Source organism: Thunnus maccoyii, chromosome 1 (assembly GCF_910596095.1).
Source record: "Thunnus maccoyii chromosome 1, fThuMac1.1, whole genome shotgun sequence".
Lineage (NCBI taxonomy): Eukaryota > Metazoa > Chordata > Actinopteri > Scombriformes > Scombridae > Thunnus > Thunnus maccoyii.
In genome coordinates this window covers 13,179,786-13,197,137 of record NC_056533.1, presented here as the reverse complement: position 1 = coordinate 13,197,137, position 17,352 = coordinate 13,179,786, and the positions used below count along the sequence as shown (strand labels likewise).

General features: G+C 39.3%; 1 long non-coding RNA gene across 2 annotated transcripts; it reads right to left on the bottom strand.

The window, feature by feature from the left end:
* Positions 1-650: 650 nt before the first annotated feature.
* Positions 651-4,301, bottom strand: LOC121900961. 2 transcript variants are annotated; one of them, XR_006097151.1, is made up of 3 exons: positions 3,174-4,301; positions 1,552-1,781; positions 651-1,338 (listed from the first exon to the last, which is right to left on the bottom strand). It is a non-coding gene; the product is annotated as an uncharacterized LOC121900961 (long non-coding RNA). The 2 variants fall into 2 exon arrangements; XR_006097150.1 differs by lacking the exon at positions 3,174-4,301 and having other exon boundaries at positions 1,552-3,140.
* Between the last annotated feature and the right edge of the window lie 13,051 nt (positions 4,302-17,352).

Sequence of the window (17,352 nt, the reverse complement as noted above, 5' to 3'; positions counted from 1 at the left end):
CTGTCATTGATATTTCTATAGAATAGAGATTAATTAAATTTCTCTTCGTCACCAAACCACCTACTTTCTAATAGGGCTGGATGATATGGCCTAAAAATATCGCTGATTTTTTCACACCACACGTGATTTATGATTTTGATTGACAACCTACAAAAGACGAAGGAATTATTCAAATAAGTTTTGTTTTTATTTTAACAATAAAAATCATTAATAAAAGCAACAAACAAAGATGAATTTCCCTACTGGGGTTAATAAAGTGCAAAGCTAACTTTCACAAAATTTAACTTATTTTTTAAATAAATAAAAGGTGCCTCTTGAAAAAAACATATTGTATCCCTGAGGAAGAAACACTTTTGTAAACAAAATTAAATGTTAAATGTTAGTTGCAGGCTAAATAACAAAATCATAGATGAAGTGCTTGTAATGTCTTTCAAAGTTTTTTTTTTTACAATTTTTTTGCAAGGATCACAAGCCTGTCTACTGCCTCTGGCTTGAGGCATGCTCTGTATGTTACAATGCCCCCCCTCCCTAAACTAAAGACCCTCTCTGATGGGGCACTTATCACAGGGATAGAGAGGTATTTCTTGGCCAGATTACTGAGCCTTGGGAAGTTTGCTTTGTGGCGCTTCCACCACTGAAGTGGATCAGTGTCTGGGTCTGTGTTAGGGAACAAGTAGGTTGCCAGCTCAGTTTCAATTTTGTCTACCTCTGACTGGGAGGAAGATGTCACTTTCTTCTTGAAGAGGCTTGCTAAAGTTTTTTTCTTCTTCGGCTAAGGCTGAGCTTCTTCTTGGTGCACCTGCACAGCTGGGCCAGGCTGTGGTGTGATTTTGTCAGCAGGCAGAGACATCAGCTCTGTGACAGCTCTTTTCTTAATTTGTTCCACCTAGTCATGGTAAATGTAAGTTGTCCGGAGCCTGGGGTCCATCAGTGAGGCCATGTCCAAGAATACATCTGTGACAGGGTCACTGTATTTGTCATTAAGGTACCCCAGTTTGTTTTTTTGTTTTTTGTTTTTTGTGAGCTCAGTGTCTTCCTCTTCTGGCTGTAGGAGACTGCTTCTGAACACATGGAGCAATGGTTTGATATAGGGCATCAGTAAAATCTCACAGTGGTTTCACAGCTTTATTCACTGATACATAAGTTGTCTTGCCAGGTGGGCACAAGGTGCCTGCTTTTCTTCTCTGACCCCAAGACATGGACTATGGCTTTTTTCTGTTCCAGGACTCTCTCTACCATCTTTTGCCTTGAACCCCACCTGGTTTGGGACTCTGTGATAAGCTGATGAGTGAGCAGACAGAGCTCTGCCTGTACTATAGCCATCCTTCACACCATTCTCTGTATAAAAAGAAATAAAGAAGAAATGATCAATACTGTGACATGGACTACATTCACAATAACATAGGCTAATATGTCAAAACAAGTCTTTTTAGTTTAAGTAATTAAGAATGTTGATTATGGCTTCATTGATCTATCAATCAATAAACTTTTATTTTTAAAGCACTACTCAGACAAATAAATGCAATTATGCATTTCCATTTAGACACTTACCGATGGTGTTGTGCAGTTTGTGTCCAAAGCACTGGAGGTTGGTACACTCATTCAGTCTCAGAGCTTTGAGCTCATATTAGTGCCACTGCCTGTAGTCATGCAGACATGTCCATCTTTTCCAAGATTCCAGGAGCCCAATGTATCTTTCAGCCCCTGAGTAATGATTTCACCGGTGTGGTCACTAGGGAAGTAAGTTGTTTGGAGGCAGAAACTTTGCAGAGTCCAATCGTCTGTAATAAAATGTGCCATTAAACTAATGTAGGGCTGCATGTTTCGACTGGACCATACCGTAGTAGACCTGCTAACCCTAGACGAATTTCCACTCCGGCAACTTAAATGTGTCAGATGTGAATCACTGCTGTTCACAAAATGAATTATTGTACATAATTTGCATACACACTACAGTACATCATTTGCATACATGCAGCAGTCAGACAAAAAAGTGAGGGATGCACTGATATAAAAATTCTTGCTACCATTAACAGATTGTTTACAAAAATATCTGCAGATGCCAATACTGTTAGTTGGTCATTCATGCCTGTTTGTCCATTTGTCTTTCACCTGCCTGAACATAGCTTACCAAGGAACACAATTTCACTTAGGTTACACACTAACCTACGACTACCGCTGTATTTATATAGCTTCTATTGTTTACACCATAATAATCAAACTTTAAGCCAATCTGATTTTTGAAAATATGATTTTCAGCTAATCTGAAATGATGATGACAATGTAGCTGGAAAACCCTAACCAGCCTAAACAGACTATTTTGTGGCTATGGTGAAATAAATATTTTAGAGCTGGTTAATACAACTGTTCTCATTATAGGTAGGCTATAACTTAATGGTATGATGACCTAATAATAAGAGTACTTTAAGTTATAGACTACACAGTGCCAACACACACACACACACAGGCCCATTCGGCCTTTTACACACACACACACACACACACACACACACACACACACACAGTCAGCTTTCTCCCCTCAGTTCTCTCCTTCAGTATGTCACGGTGACTTTTCCTTTCTTCCGCTCCTCACTTCAAAGTGTCCTCAGTGAGAAGCTGGCCAGGTTACTTCTCGTGTGTGCGTGTAACCAGGGGCAGTGGGTAATGTAAGCTAGAGAGGGCTAAGCCTTCCCTAAATTTACTGCAGGCTATTGCACACCCTACACTGCATACTGGTAAAGTTAGAATAATGAAAACGTCTGTGTCAGCAATTTAGTAGTTGAAAAGACAGTAACACGTCAGTCAAATGTATATCAAACCTGTGAGTGCTATAGCTCATTTCATTCAGAAAAAATAGGACTTTCCAGTCATCAAAATCTCACAAGCAAGCAGACATATCTGAGAACATGAGAGATGAAATGGAAATACATGGGCTTTAGCAATCTGGGAGGCTTCCTGCAGCAACTTCTTGGTCCACACAGTGTGGAATGACTGACATTAAAAACTACTGTACCAGGTAAACTATTACTGGTCTTTTTTTTTTATTGAGCTTATTGATAAGAGAAAAAACAGTCATGCCAGCTTAACGTCTCAATTGGCTTGGCTATATTTATCCATTACATAGGTGTAAAAAAAAAAAAAAAAAAAAAGGCAACTGGCTTCTTTTTGCTTACCTTAAAGTAACAACTCGTACCAGTGTACTTCCATGTCAAAATGCATGCCTGCTACGCAAAATGCATACAGATTGTCATGTCTGCTGTAGGTGTGTCATAGTGGAGTAAAACGACATATCCTCCAGCTTTAGACAAATTTTACAGCGGACAGTGGTTTGCTTGAGGCCAGATGCTACAAAACCAAACCACTTCCAGACAGTTGAGGAAACGGTGCCTTTTTGGAAACAAACTCCTCGCTTTTATTACCGCATCCTGCCATGTTGATATTTTACCGGTGTCTGAAGAGAACTCTCAGGGGGGAGGGCGTTACAATGAACTACAAGAGCTCAGGGAAGCAGTGGTGGTTCTGTACCATAATTACCCAAGTTAAAGTGGAAAACGATTTTCATTTTTAAACATTACCTAGACCATAAGTTAGAATTAATTGACAGAATTGATTTATCACCCAGCTCTACTTTCTAATATACTTGTGCAAACCTTCACCTGTTTGTTCAGTGGCAGAGAAGTGATGACAAGTAAACTGAACTTCAGAGCCAGAGTGCCTCTTTGATAAATAACACACGTCTCCAAGTGCAGAATATGACGATCAAAATGCTTCAAAAGCACTCTTAATTATGTCCTTGATAAAGAGAGCTATTGAAAAAATGTGTCCGTGTGTATGCAATGGTCATGTGTCAGCCAGTGTTGTAGTACTCGAGTCCAGGACTCAGACTCGAGTCCAACTCGAGTTCTGATTTTCAGGACTTTTGACTTGACTTGGGCATTGATGACTCAAACTCAGACTTGGCATCAAGTATTGACTGCATTCTGACTCAGAAGTTGGAGTTTGTTTGTTTTTGTTAGTTTTTTTGTAATAGGCCCTTCTAATTGGAATAAAATATTAGCTATATTAATTAGAGATGCACCGATCGATCGTCCACTGATCTAAAACGGCTGTTTTTCAGCTGATTGGCCATCAGGGACTGGCAGATCTGTCTCAAATATCTGATTTTTTGCTGGTCAAATTTTCCGCACAGAGTCGCTCTTTGGTTCATGTCATGCACACAGCAGCAGCTGTGGCACAGACAGTGTAGCCACACACACACACACACTACATACATGTCGCGCACTAAGTGCACAGACAGCCACAGTCACACACACATACACAACATGCAAGTCACAGACACAGCGTGACAGCCACAGCCACACACACACAACATGTTGTTGGTGTAGAAGTTCTTTAGCATGAGTGAAGAAGACACAAAGGTCGCAATTTGTAATACCTTTAAGTCCAAAAATAAAAAAAAATCTTATTTAATTCTTGTAAAGAAAGAAAATCAGAATCTGCAAAAATCAGAATCGATGGTGCCAGAGTGGAGCACTGGAGCCCATCTTGGAACTTGACTCAGACTCAACCTTGATGACTCGGACTTAGACTCAGGTAATGGGGACTCAACTCAGATTCGACTCTGACTCTTCGTTGGTGACTCAGGTTTGGACTCGGATTCGAACACTGGGAACTTGAGACTCCACTCGGACTCGAGATTTAGTGACTCAACTACAACACTGGTGTCAGCATTGTCATTTAAAAAAAATAAATTAATTAGGCCTAATTTTTATAAATTTTCATACAGCAAACTGACTACAAACATCTGTGGTCCTTCGTGATGTCACTGCCCTACCACATGTAGCTACCGTTACCACTTAAGTGCTTAATAAAAAGTTTCTCTATTCATTTCAATCTGTTTATACAGATAAGAACTAAAAAATCCTCATTGTACTGATTGTAATCATTGCATTTTATGGCTACTGCACCTTTATTGGAGACCAAAGTCTCCAGCCAACCCACTGACCTTGACTACAGTGCTAGATCCAATTCCACCTCTAGCAAATTCCACTTTTCTGACATCTCGCTTTGAAAGAGCCAAAATGATCATTTTACACAGCCATTTTGTCTAATAGAATACAACATTGCATAGCAATGACCAAAGTTTGCTTTTCTATGACTGTCTTACAAAAAGATCATCATGGCCTGCAGCATATTTGCAGCCACTATGAAATGAAGATTGCAAACTAGAAGTTTTCAAATGAATGTGACCTTTAAATCAGATATTTGTCAATGCTTTACAGAAGCATCACCATTTTCATAATGACTTGATGAAATCTTCAAAGGGACCTTTACATATTTAGGGTGGGGTGGAAAGGGGGGAATGCATTTCTGCTCATGTAACTTGACAAATTGTGCTTCAAGGTTTCTATTTATATCTTTCTCATCTCACAGGGAGGGTAGAATCTTCCCAATTCCCTTGCCGTTTGCCAGAGGCTTAGTGTGACATATTGCTAATCTGGTCATTATGCAATTTATCAGCTGTCTCTCTTTTACAGCCGTGCATAGATATTATGCAGGTTTCTTATGAGCCTAACTGCAATAACACTGCAAGGAGCTAATGAGCAGTCGCCACTACTGTGGTAATACATCTCAAGTCACTTCAGGGTACTCTTGTTGCAACAACTTGTTAGTCTAAGTCACTCCATTAAACTAACCAAATTATTTTTTTGCTAATGATATTGGGAGCCTCTCAGGCTGGGACCAATGGATTGTGACCAAAACAAGAGAGGGAGAAGTCATCAGAGTCCACTGTTTGACAGCAAATGACTCAGGAAAAAGAAGTTAAAGGCCTTGCTGCAGACCAAAAGCCTCACGTAACCAGTGCCCTGAATTGATGCAAGGGAAGCTTCTCAGAAGGGATTCATTATTGCCTTTGGCATCTCTCAACATATGAGGTATGGCCATAGCCACCAGAGAAAGCTGTTTTTGTAATGTGAGGCAAGCTTGATATGGATGACAGATTGCAAGTGGCCTGAAGCAAACATCTTCCAGAGTCTTAGATGGTCATCCTTTTCAGCAATGGCTGCTTTTTTGTGCCATCAGCTAATTAAGGGTGGCCTGTCATTAAAGATGCGTAAATCAGACCTTAATGTGACTCAAGAGTCTTGGTGAGACACTGGGCGGGAAGAATGTGGTCCTCTGATTTAATGGGCCCTGAGCTGAAGGGGATATAAGTCTTGATAATGATGGCCAAGTACAGTGTATTGATCATCGCTCCCTCTGGTGTCTATGTGGGTTAAAGCAGCCAGGACGGAAATTGAACTGGGATTTCTCAGCTGTCTAGAGCAAGCTTACACGGAGGTGAGGTGGTCAAAATAACTTGACTAATGTGTTTGTATAAGATCACTCTGGATCACTTTGTCATTTATACAAGATGCCCACTCATTTGTCCCTCTGGTCACAACTGTAACAAAAAAGTGAACTCTGTAGGGATTTCGGTAATAGGTTATTCTTGTTGCATAATAGTGCTGTATGTCCAGGGTAAAAAATAAACTTTGGCTCACTTGCGGATAACGAATGTCCTGAAAATATATGTACACAAAGGACCGCGTTCTTTGTAAGTAGGTCTATGATTTGTAACTCTGTAATTGTCAAAATGACAAATATTCACACACAGTGGATGCCAAGTACTGAATTAATGGTAAACTCTTCAATGTGCAGTTCAGCTCTGTTCTACACACAATTCCCTTCTCTGTCACCACTCTTTCATGGGAGTGCTAAATACTGGCAGAGGCATTATTGGGAAATTGTTAAGACAGTTAGAGTTTCCCCTAATTACAAGACAACAGCAGCAAAAGTTTGACAGTTAGTGGTTTGGCATTTTGCATTCCCATCATTATTGTGATGAAACATAAAATATTTATCATATACAAGCCGGGGGGGGGGGGGGGGGGGGGGGGGGGTTTTGCCCAGTGTCATTAAGATTTTGGTTAATTATCATGGCCCATTGGGTCCAGCACCTCTTGCAATGTGGTACCCTCCGTCCATTATCCACTGTGTAATTATCAACACACTATCTAGCCACCATCACGGCATTTGCTCTTGGAAACATGGTCATAATTACCTCAAGATGTTGATTTGGCAAATGTTGTTAATGGAAAGCTCCTGTTACTTTAATCAAAAGGCATTTATGGAGTCACTTGCGAGTGCTATCTACTGTACAATTACGTGTTACTGCAGTGGCTAACAGCATTTGTAAAACTGCTTTTCGACCCTATTTTCATCACATGGCTCTTTAAATTTTAAGTACAGTGTCCCATCTTGGTGTAATGATTAGCAATCCACTTGTATGTCACGCTGAATTTGCCTGTACTAGGTAACATACACAATCGTGTCAGAAAATCAATCATAGTTTCTGTCTCAAAAAGATACCATCAAAACAGCCTACTGGTCAAGACAGGAGCAAACTTTGGATTGGTCTCACAGAGAAGGATCCCACTTCAAACACAGTCCTTCCCTGGGTACAAAGTGAGCAGAAAAATAAAACAGAATGTCCACCTTTAAGAATATTGACTATGTATCTAACGTTACAGCTCTGGAATCCATGAACACAAAAGCACACCTCATATAGAGAGGTGCTTAAGATAAAATTCTAAAAAATATGTACTTCAGTTAGTCAAGTAGAAACATACATAGTGCTTGAATTTGATAGTGAAATAACGTTTAACGTTAATGTTAAATTTTATCACTGACATAAGTTACAACTTATTCAGTCACTCTTTAAAAGCTTCACACATGTGACTTATCTTTTATATAATCATGTAAATTTCAATACTGTATAACGTTAGAGCAAACAGGACAAGGGACACCATCAGTGGCATTTTTACATGTAAAAAATTGGTGGGGCACCAACTACTTCAATAGATATGCTACATACCAGAAAAACTACAGTACTTGCTCTTGCTACTGATGTGTTTTTTTGAACATGTTATGGGTCCATGCATGGCTCCACAAAACACTTTTAACAACAAAGTGGCTGCTTCTAGCAGGTCTTGTACACATATACAGAGGAAGAGAGAGAGAGTGTGTGTGTGTGTGAGTGAGAGAGAGAGAAATTACACAAGTTACATTACCACTGTCACAAGCCTAAATTATACATACAACACGTAATTCCGACCAAGCAATCTGATTGGTCAACTAGACATTTAGCACGTGCTCAAATCAGCATGACAGCACACCTCGCCGTGCTCAAATGAAAAAAAGCCTCATCACTAGAAATATTACTCCGCCATTCAACAGAACTACAGACCGTGACGTCGCGCTAACAACAGTCATTTCTGAGTAGACGACTGGTGGTTAATTTGACTTGCGGAGATATGTGAACTTGGCAAACATGTTTTTTTTTCTGTTGTCATTTTCAGCCGTAACTGTTACGTTTAAAGATATATATTTAAACATGGTGGTCCGACCTGTCTGATGTGTCTGCTGGGTTTATTTTATATACTGTGTTGCTTTGTTAGCGTCCTTGGTTTGTTTTGTTTTGTGGGGAGGATCGGAATTTTGAGTTGTCTATCGTTTATGTTTGTGAAACTGGATTGAACTGAACTGTTTAGGGGTTGTGTGGAAAACAAAACGGACCGTTTACTGAGTGGATTGAACTCTGAGACGAGTTACACCTTCACACACATTGAAAACCCGAACCCTTCTTCACTCTTAATCGTTACCGGCACCCCCATACACCGCTAAACTTAGCCATTTTACCTTCAATTGAGAGTCCATCTGAGCTTCCACTCCAGCATCCTCCATCAGCTATGCTAATGACACGGCGCAGCTAGTTTAAATATATATGTGAAATTTGCGGACGTAGTAGCTACATCTGTCCATGGAAAAAACATTTTTTCAACGTATATCTTAATTACAACAAGATTGAGCTAGCAAAGCAGTTTTGTGTTTATAAACGTGGCATTTATTCAGTTTGGGAAATGCTACGATATCTAGAAAGCATTAGCTGAAGTTGGCTGGCTGAGTCACGACAGTGATGCGGTCAGGAACGAGGCGCTTGACCGCATCACTGAAGCACACCCTCTCGCTTAATTAAGAAAGCGATATTCTATCGTCATAAGCCGACACAACCACGCTCAGAACAAATTAGCCTACAGAGCCATAAGCGAACAGCAAAGAGCTCAACACCACAAGGAAGTGCAAATACATTTTTTAGGGATACCTATCCATTCTGTGACAATAACTTTATGACAACAACCTCAATAGATAAGCATGGACACACTGGCACTCGTCACCATCTATATAAATCGATCCAGCACAACAATATTACCAATGCACGGACCAGAACCACCAAGACAGGATGATAAAATATGCTTTCACTCACCAGCTGACGGCTCAGAAAAGGGCAGCATGGCGGTTTTTCGTCTGGGCAAACTTCACCACGTTAAACCCGCGGTCAATTTTACCAGCAGTTTGACTGATGACAGTATTCCGTGGTTGGTGGGCTCCGAGGCGCTTTGATTCCAGTTTCTCCTCCAAATAAAGGGTTTATATCCTGTGCTGGAGTATGAAATCCACTTATTTTTTTCAAGTTAGTTGGCGTAGCTAAGTAAGGCTCTCCTCTTTTTTGCCGACAGTAACTTTCAAGCTCTTGCTGTAGCCCCACTGCAGCGTCATTTGAAATATTTCACATTTGTTTGGCTATCTGTCAGACAGTTAGCCAATTAACTGTGAAATATGAAATGACGCTTTCGTGGGGCTTCGGTCTGTCTGCCCCACTTGTCATCAATTTCGTGTGATCTACATTGAATACATTAACACTCTGAGCCCGCGTATTCATATTTTCCCACGTACAAGACACATTGCATTGTGAGAGAGGGGCTAGCATAGGGGCTAGCATGGGGGCTAGTCCCACAATCACGCCGGCCACCGTAGGCCCGCTGCAGACACGAATCAGGGAATGCAGTCTGACGCAGCAAGGCAGGGAACAATTAAAAATGAACTAAAATCCTGACACAAATTATATAATGCCATTTATGGAGATGATATATTCATAGATAATAAATTATAGCAGAAAAAAATTGAAAATTGATAATAACATAATTTGTTTGAAAAGTTCTTTCTGGTGACAGCAGGTGGGGCTGTGCCCCTAATGACCAGTCGCTAGTGGACACCATTGTCATCATACGAAAGCTGCGTCATTGATTACGCATCAGTAGCTAGCTAGCTTAACTCATTTACTATAGCTACTTATCATGTTTATAGGTAGCTTAGCTAACAGGTGAAACACTTTTTTACGATACTGTATAAGCTACTACAAAATAAACTCCACTCCGTGGACCAATAATGACGCCTCAGTTAACTAAAGAGATACTAAATTTGCACATTACCCTAGCTGAGAAATTTACTAAAACTTTCTGGGACCTGCGGCTCCTCTTGACACTGTCCACTGATTGGTTACTACACAACCTCGTCCTCTGATTGGTCGTAGGAAACATCTGTTTAAATTTTGTGCATGTACGGGTTTTATCACCGGGACAAGTGGAAAATAATGTCCCCATGTGGGTTTGTGAATATAGGGGGGAGATTAACAGAAATTCACACACACACAAAAAAAAACCATATACTCTTTGCAGACAGGAAACCGTGCATTCTTTGCCTCCATCATTTATTATTGGTGCAAAAATAATTTTTCATTACATCTCACAACACAGGGTTTGTTCTAAAGAGATAGCCCACAAGAGTGTAAATTTGGGCATAAAATGTACAAATGTCAGTTTAGTTTAGAAACAATAGATATTATTCTCTCTGGCATGTTCCAGTGACCCTGCACAGCTTCAGACTCCTTGCCAATGACAAAGCATAGTTGTACCTATGAAGTTAAATACTTAAGCAAAATTAGATGAGGCAACAATGGGTACCTCAAAAAGGTTATTGCGTTATGTGTAAAGCCCATGAGAACAATCTATGGTATTCACAATTTCATGAGCAGATGTTTTCTCACTGTTATAAGATCACAAGTTATAATATGCTTCTTTTGTTGTTGAGCCCATAGGAGTTGGTCACATTTGCTGTTGCCCTTTTCCTGTTTCTCATGGGGCATGGTGTTGGAAAAATCACTTAATAATAATTAATTAAAGGCAAACAAGGAGTCTTACACTTGAAACACTTCAATGCCAGGCATATTGTGTACTGTAGTTTTCAATACCAGTCACTCATGGAACTCACAAGCTTCATTTAACAGCAGCATCCATCACAAATGGAACATCACAGAAGGATGATATAACCGTAGAAAAGTATCAAAGGATAGAAGTTTCCTTTATGTCAAAAGGCTCATTAAAAAGAATCTTCTTTGACTTTATCCTTGCATTTGGCTGTAAGCACAAAATTTCTGTGGAAGTTTTTATAAATAATAAAATTACTTTGTTAGAGCTTGTGGTTGAAAAATTAAGATTCATGAACATATTCCCACATCACAGAGCTAGAGGCTGTCATATGGCTGAGCAACATTTCTTTCAGGCACCTAGTGTGTCCAGTGATGACAAACAGTAGGAAGAAGGATTGAGCACAGCGGTGCTTTCCTTTGCCTCACGCCCATCCTGCTGAGATGCGGCTGCAAGTGTCTTGAGTGCTGAGTTTTCATGTAACATGTTGCCTGTCATGTTCATTCACTGCCAGGAGTTAATTACTTGTTTTGTTTATAAGTCCCATCATTGCCTTTCTCTTTCTGTAACTCCTGACTGTGGATGAGATCTTGGCAATTCTTCCTTCTCTTTGCAGAATCCCCTCAGTCAATATCCAGGAAGCAGTAGGCCACATGACCTGCCCTGATCACAAATGCCATATTTGGCCATCTGTCACTGGTGTGCTATAGTCGGTTAGTGGGTGTAATACATGAACTGTGTCGGCAAGAAATCACATTTCTTCCTCATGTCACTTAAAGTATTGAACGTCATGTGTGTTGTACTAAGAATGATGGAAATTAATTGTGATTTCCTTTAGTGGATGCACTACCTGACGTGCCAAATCTAATACAGTAGACGTGTGTCAATTAGGAGTAACTAGCTTGCTTTTTTATGACTGGAGAACAAACCACATCACCACAGTTCTGCTGACTGAGGGATGACAATTGATGTCTTCACCATGATAATTGTGGCTGACAAGGAAGAAGACTTGTGGTAGCCTATTAAACACTCAAAATAGATCTAAGGGTTTATTCAGGCTTCATAATATAATGTACCGCAGTCCTCGGTGGAAAAGGGTGTGTGTATTGTCTTGAATTTCATATGAGTTTCCCCCTTTTGTAATCTTTTTATATTCTCATGCCTCAGCAGACTGTTAGCTTAGCTTAGCATAAAGACTAAAAACAAAAACAGCTGGACTGGCTTTGTCCAAGATAACAAAATCTACCTATAAGCACCTTTAAAGCAAACAAATTAACTTGTTATATCTTGTTTGTTGAATCCCAACAAAACCGCAAACTACAAATTAACAGTCCATTTTACACTTTGAAGGGTTGTGTGCTCTGCACAACCCTTCTTGGCAGGGCACAGTGACTTCCTGGAGTCCTATCATCACAGTGAGGTTGCCAAGAAACCAGTGGAGAGTCTAGGAAGTTGCTGCGCACTGCCAAGAAATAGTCCTATGCATAACCCTCTGTAAAAATAAAAAAATCACTCTTTTAAATTTTGGACAGTATTACAGAAGAAAGAAAAATCAAAGTCTTTGTCTATTGCTATGGCAGCTTATTCCCTGAACAAAACCTGCTGTAAAACAAGTTACTGATCTCAACCCCTGGTCCCACGCTAGTTTTTGCTTTCCATTCGCCAATGGTGCACAGTGTTGCACCACTTGATCAGACTGACTCCTTTGTTCATTCTACTAAGCGCATGCAGTATATTAACCCCTAATAATCTTAATCCCTGTTGTTCTATATACTTATGGTTTGATTTGCTGACATTTCAAGATCTCTGCAAATAAGGCTTTTCTTAGCTGTTCTTTCTGGAATGCGCTCCACATTCATCACACTTATCTAGAAATATGAGCATGAGCCTCCTATTTCCTACACCACAACAATCATATATCTGCACATCACAATAAAAAGATCATTATTTTTGTCATTTGATGTTTTTGCCTTCGTGTATACAGAGGAAAAAAATCTATCCTCTACATTTAGCCTGTCTGTTATTAGCTTAAGAGCCTAGAATCTGGACAATAGACAATTGATTGCTGGAGAAAAAATGATAATGTCATACTGATTTGGGTTTATCATACTAATAAAAGAAACAAAGTCCATGTTGTATGACTGAAACAATAACAACACAAGTTGTATTATAAAGCACTCTTTTTATCTCCTAAGACTTGTCAGCAGTAAAGTTTTTCCTGCTGGACATGGTGGTACAACTTTCTCAAGACAGCCACTGGGGTGCATCTTTTAAAATAAAGGGTCCTCTGAGAAATGCAGGCCAGGATCACACACTGAGGACTACTTGCTGAATTTCCAAAATCCCTGCACATTGTCTCTGGGCTTGGAGTGGTCTTGGAGTATAACTATTAAAAAATAGGATATTTTGATAGTAATAGTTTTCTGGTTGGTGCACAGAAGTACATACAGCTTTTATTTTCTTGCCAACCCTCTGAGTACACTTCTTATTACCTTTCAATGTTACCTAAAACAAAAGCATTTCGCCTTTGTGCCTATGATCCTTGTATTTAGCATGGGAGTGGCTCACGTGGGTGAACCTGTCAGCATTCATTTATCAAGAATCAATAAAATATGAACCAAACACACCATGACAGACAGAGTAGCTTTACAGCATTTTGCAGCAGGTCAATATTTAAACACATGTAGGGGGATCGTGAAGAGTTTCACCAGTCCCTGTGGACAAGGACTAGACTAATTTTATCACCAAACACAGCTGTCAACATCCAATAAAAAGTAGGAAAAAAAGAGTCCTCATTATAAAATTTAAATGACTTCACTTTTATTTTTCTCCAGCTATTCATAGAGGAGGGGGTCATGAAGATGAATGCCGATGAACAGCTGTGTTTATTCATTATTCTTATCCAGTGTGATAATCCAAAGTTTATCTGATATGGATTGTTGAGAGCAGAGACACACCACAGGAAAGCATGGATAATTTGGCAGAAATACCAAGTAGCCCCAACACCCCCACCCCTAATCTTTTATTGAACAACCTGAATAACACAAATGAGTTTGTGCATCTTTATTTGTAACATTCAAAGGGACCAATCATTATCTTTTAATTACTAGTACCCAGTAGTGGGGCCCATTAAAGCAAAGTAATTAATCTAACACTTTGGCAAGGGAGGGGATCTGCTGCACAAACAGCAAGTTCATTGAAACTGGTTTTGAGCTATAATATTTACACATGAAGAGGCACTGAATAACAAATTAATGGTGCAAGCAAGGACTACAGTGAGGCAGCACAAAGAACTGAAAGTACTCGTGACACGTACACCACACAATAGTTTATCACATACTATTTATTTTTTGACATTTCCTTTTATTTTCTGTCTCCACTGGCGAGTGAAACACCCCTGGCACAATGGCTAAAGATGAAAGAGCAAAATAAATCAATAAGCAAAGTGCAAATATGTTATGATACTACACAAGGCCTTGTGTGCTACACCTTTGTCTGCGTACAATATAAATGCTATTTATATCCCTTGTTAACATATTAGTGTGTGCTCTAGCAATGTTGATGATTGATTAACATGTCAAATTAAATCACTGTCAAAGTAACGTTAGCTGTGCAGATATTCCAAACAGTCCAATTAGAGCCATTAATTGAGTGAACTCAGTCAGCTCTCAAGGACAACAGGAGGCTCTTGATGACCACAAAGATCTGATTTCACTGTCTGTAAGCACAGTCATCTTTAGTGTGGTTCACAAAACAACAATTCAATCAGTTAGCATTTCTAATATGGACTATGTATAATGTGAAAGGGTCACTGGAAGTTAAAAATTCATGCACAAATTTCACTCACCTTCAGCTCTAAAGAGCTGAAGGTTAGCCTCTTTTCTCATTGTAGTTGTACGACCGGCAAATTCCATTCTCATCAACCTTGTTTCCAGCAGGAGTAGCAGGCTGTTTTCAGCCAAAAAGAAACCACTGATAAAGCCACTGCACAACCTCCCAAACACCAAAAGCCACAACAGTCAAACATATAGCAGGCTAAAGACTCATTTATTTTATTTTTGGAGACCAATAAAACAGAGCCAAAAGCAAATGTTGAATGGACAGAAACGTGACTCCAAATGAAAGCAAATCTTGCTCTTTGCTAACATGTTAGCCATATCAACAGATGATAATATGTGATATTATGTCAGAGTTATGTGTTTTTCAGCTCGTTCTTCTGCAATCAAGTGGCCAAAAAACATATTTATGAAGCTTTAACAAAATAACTGTCTTCATATATGCTCAGCTTATACTGCCCTTTACTATAGTAAATATAGACATCGATTTACAGTGGCTCAGAATATGGACAGAAAAGATTTTTGAGAGAGGGTTGTTTGCTGAATGCTGCAGTTTTTGCTTATTTATTGTACATTGTGTGATCAGGCCAAAATACATAAAAATGTCTTTTGGACACTGCACAGTGTGTGACTTACAGCACTTGCTTGTTAAATTCTGTGTGACCCAGGTCTGGTGCACATGTCTGAAGGGGTTGTCAGGGGTACAGAAAGCTACGTCATGACTGACAGGCTGTAAACTCAGTCAGTCTCTCTCTATTTAATACAGTAACTGATTGATATATTGTATTATATTTATGAGTTGCTGTTTTGTGATAATAACGCTCACACAGTAACATAAATTGTGTTAATAATGTGAAATACAAAAAAAACAAAAACAACTAATAACCAAAACAAGCATAGAACAGGTAACTACTGGTGCAATATCTACAGTATTTTAGAAATCTGCAGTGGATCTAAAAAATAATCTTATATCATTTTGCTGTTGCAGTATCCATTTCCCATATTGGAAGTAGATATTGCAGTATCGATTTGCCATTACGATACTGCACATCCATTTTCTGTATCAGTAATGGACATCTTAGAATGTATTTCACACAAACATGTTTTTATGACAATAATCCTGTGAAAATACATAGTTATATGTTGCATACTGTGAAACATTGCATCATAGAGTACTGAGAACCAGTCATGGGGGTGTCCTAGATGGTCCTCAGTTTGTTGATGTACATTCAATCCACAATTTAAATGGATTTTTATTGTCCTCTATTACCATCTCTATTTCACCAAAATAATAAAATACTCTGGAACCAAGATTGCCCTTCAAATTGATAGAATAACACAAAAATATACCTGCAGTTTATTAGAGAAAAACTGAACAACGAGCGCGACTAATTACACTTTTTGCAAACATTTTATTTCTGCCTCAGGAAAAGAGAAACCATCATCACCACTGAAAGAAAACAACAGAGTACGGCTCTAGAGGAAAATGGTTTGGAGATTTGACAGCCCTGCAGTAACTTGTCAGGGTCGTTCTCCATGAGCGTCTCAACATCGTCCCCACACTTCATACAGGAAATGATTCATCTGCATCCAGGAGAGAAGCTGATCGCCATTTCTAAATTACCTATGAGTTATCTTCTCAATAACTTCTAATCAGACAGCTGCCGTTTCCTCCACTGTAAACAAAAGTAATTACAGTAGATGTGATGGATGGAAAGAATAAGACAGCTTCTGCATGCTCAGGACGAGTCTGGGACTCTGTAGAGCAGAACACTTTAATTAGGGACGGCCTAGCCCAGCACAACTGAATGAGCCTGACAAAGCACACATTTCAGTTGCTAAAATAAGCCCCTGCCTATGCAGTGTCTTTTGTTTTCCTAAGTTTGGACAAGTGATTTACTTCAGTGCCTCTGAAGAATTTGTTTTGAAAAAGGAATAGAATCTAGCATGATATCACTTCATCCTGATTAAAGGTAATGAGAGAAAAATCTAACATGTAACCACAAAGTCAAATAAAAGTTGCAGTTTTCATTGGCCAACCAGGAGTGTCATTACTTATTTGCTCTTCTGTGCACTTGGTGATCCAGATTGTATGTATGTGCAATATTCTCTATGAACACGCAGGAGGGGAAAGATACTACTGAGTGCGTTTATCACAAAATATTGAAACATTGTTCATAGATTACTAATGTGATAAAACCTTTGCATTCACTCAATAAGCTCAACAAATACTAATTCATATGTTATTGCAGGACCACACCTTATTTGTGGAGCATAACAAAAAAATGGACTGTTAATGTTGACTATTTTCCTAAGGTTACAGGGTTGGGTCCAAGTGCACCCCCTACAGGTCAAGGGAGGGGTTACTG